Consider the following 3,359-nt stretch of genomic DNA (forward strand, 5'->3'; position numbering starts at 1 on the left):
TGTATCTTTTGAATCAGATCATTTGTCTTGATGCTGAATTCATTTTTATAGTTTGGGAATATGCAAAATTATCGAATATAATTCTGATGACATAGATAATTTAGTGACTATGAAGCACAGAAATGGGGCTACCGACGTAGCTCAGGTAGCAGGCGCGTTTATCTATTAACCGGAGTTGCGCTCAGGTGCGAGTTCAATTCTTGCTTGACCTGATTACCTATTTGGAATTTTCCGAGGTTTTCCCCAACTGTAAGGCAAATGTTAGATAATCTATGGCGAATTCTCTGCCTCATATCGCCAAACACCATCTCGCTATCACCAATTTCACTATCCACCAACTGGTTGGCAAGTTGGTATAGCGCTGGCCTTCTATGCCCAAGGTTCCGGGTTCGATCCCTGGCCAGGTCGATGGCATTTAAGTGTGCTTAAATGCGACAGGTTCATGTCAGTAGATTTACTGGCATGTAAAAGAACTCCTGCAGGATAAAATTCCGGCACATCCGGCGACGCTGATATAACCTCTGCAGTTGCGAGCGTCGTTAAATGAAACATAACATTAACTATCCACCAATGCTAAATGACCTAGGACTTTATACAGCGTCGTCAAATGATCAAGGAAAAAAAAAACACATAAAACATTAACACATTTGATCTTGGATTGACATATTTTTTTCTAAAAATCTTCATTTTAACAATAAACGAAAAAAAAAAAATCAATTTAATATTTGAAAGAAAAAAATTAATACGAAGATTCATTAAATAACACGAAGTTTACAGCGGTCTTAGAGTTGATGCTTGTATTCTCTTCTACCAGTACATTGAAGGAATTGAATTCGATATTTACGTTTGACTGCAGTTATTAGAAAAAAAAACCTGTTGTCATTGTACTGTACTGATATGATTAAAGTTTGTGTGTTCTTATGGAAAATCTCAAGCAGAATCTAGTAATATGTGTTACCGTACCTGATCTGTGATCGCATCCTTAGAGGACACTGCATAAATGTGAAGTATTTATGTGTTATAACGAGAAGTAAAATTTGTGTTTTTTTTTTTTAAAGAGAAATTAGTGAGTGAAATAAATTGTGTGGGAAGCACGGTCATGATAATTTTATTATAGTACATTATGCAACGAGCCTATAATGAAGATAATTAAGAAGTGAGTATGGATATTTATGAAACGAGCGCAAGCGAGTTTCGTAATTTTCATACGAGCTTCTTAATTACCATTATAGGCGAGTTTCATACGACTTTTTATGCTCGACCATATTTCTAACTTGATATTATTAATTTTAATTGTATCTGACCTTCAGCAATGTTCCGTATGTTGTGAGATGTGCGCAGACGCGAAAGTATTGATTTTTTCCGAGGAACAGATGTCCACATTGACCTTTCTAGGCCATAAGAACCTACAGAGATAACATTGAAATTAAATTAGACATTGAAAAACGAGATGACAAATTGAATTTATTTGAATATTATTTACAATTAACGCTAATTATTATAGTAACAGAACATAACCTTCTGCGACAGTATTGGATTTCCAGCCTCCGTGACTTTTCGCTAATTCTCTTTCGATTGCATATCCGAGAATAATCGATACTTGCGGTTTTATAACGGTAGAAAGCTGACCTGTCATTGGCTGAACAGTTGTAACTTGAGTCGTCATTGGCTGAAAGACCTGACCTTTAATGAGTAGGTGTACTTTAATGACATGCATTAAAGGTCTGCTACCAGGTGTATAATTACTACGTTTCGGCATGGTCGAGCATAAAATATTAAAATTTTTTATTGATGACATATTTGTGTAGATTACATAAAACGCAATATACAGTATATAAAATTTGTGTGTATACATTATGACAAAACATATCAGTCTTCTCTACTGGAATGAAGGTCACAAATACTCAACCCTGCATTATTCTTGTGGTTCCATTCTGGACGACAGGCCCTTCTTAAAACACTCATCACTGTACATCAAAGAAAATCGCTAGTGAAATCATTGAAAAGGATGTAATGGAGTGGCATGAGGGAAGACCATCATGTTCTGTCATCGACTATATATGAACTTTGGAGTATATGATTAAAGGAGACTGGCTTAAGTTGTTATGAAGTAATACAAACAATAAAGGCTAGTTTTCATTAAGTTACCTACTATATTGTGTGCACTGATTATATTGTTACAGGTCCACACCTGTGGAGTAACGGTCAGAGCATCTGGCCGCGAAACCAGGTGGCCTGGGTTCGAATCTCGGTCGAGGCAAGTTACCTGGTTGAGGTTTTTTCCGGGGTTTTCCCTCAACCCAATACGAGCAAATGCTGGGTAACTTTCGGTGCTGGACCCCAGACTCATTTCACCGGCATTATCACCTTCATATCATTCAGACGCTAAATAACCTAGATGTTGATACAGCGTCGTAAAATAACCCAATAAAATAAAAAATATTGCTACAGAAAGCTATACAGTAGGTCATTCATTATCCATGAAACCGAATGCATTCGTGTGCCGTAGCTCATAGTAAGAACCTTATGGTGGGGGTAAGCGAGCTAGCTAGCTTGCAAGTCGAAGCGTAGCGAAGGGAAGGACGCCTGTCAGTCCACTTTTCCCTTCTTTTTATGTGTGGGTAGATTTCACGAGATAGCAAATGGCCTATACGAATGCCTCTTTGTGTTCTCATATTGCCATTTATCACTGAGGGACTGAAGAACAATGCTCAGATGTGAAGAAAATGATTTTAACAAAAAATAAATTCTTAAGCTTATAATCTTATAACAATTCAGTCACTGATTAAGCCTGTTGAGTATATTTATTCGTGAATAAAACTATGTTGTATTGAGAAATTGAAATTATATACTTAAAAATCACAATTTGTAACAAAATTAAGTATACAAGTCTCCAATTTTGTAGCTAGCTGAGTAGGGAGTTCTAGAAACGAACTTTTGACGCTGTAAAGGAGAAAGAATAGTGAACTGATCTATGGTAAAGAACAGATAATAGAGTACCGGTATTATGTTTAGGGTGAGTGACCAGACAAACGAATTGAAGGGTGAGCCAATTTAAGAAATTAAACCGAACTGAGAGGTAATTTGGAGAAGAAGTGTTCAGTATGCGGTATAGAAATATTAATGAGTGCATGTATCTTCGGTCCTGTAATCTTATCCACTGGAGAGTTTGAAGAATGGGTGTAATGTGATCATATTTACCAGTGTTATATAACTTATGAAACGAATGGAGGCATTATGTACGCGTTGAAATCTTCCGGCAAAATCAGAATTTATATCAGTGATATGTCACAAAATGTGGCATCACCAGCGTTGATGGTGACGAATGCAGAATGCATTATATCAGTTAATATGAATGA

This window comes from Periplaneta americana, chromosome 4 (genome assembly GCF_040183065.1).
Source record: "Periplaneta americana isolate PAMFEO1 chromosome 4, P.americana_PAMFEO1_priV1, whole genome shotgun sequence".
Lineage (NCBI taxonomy): Eukaryota > Metazoa > Arthropoda > Insecta > Blattodea > Blattidae > Periplaneta > Periplaneta americana.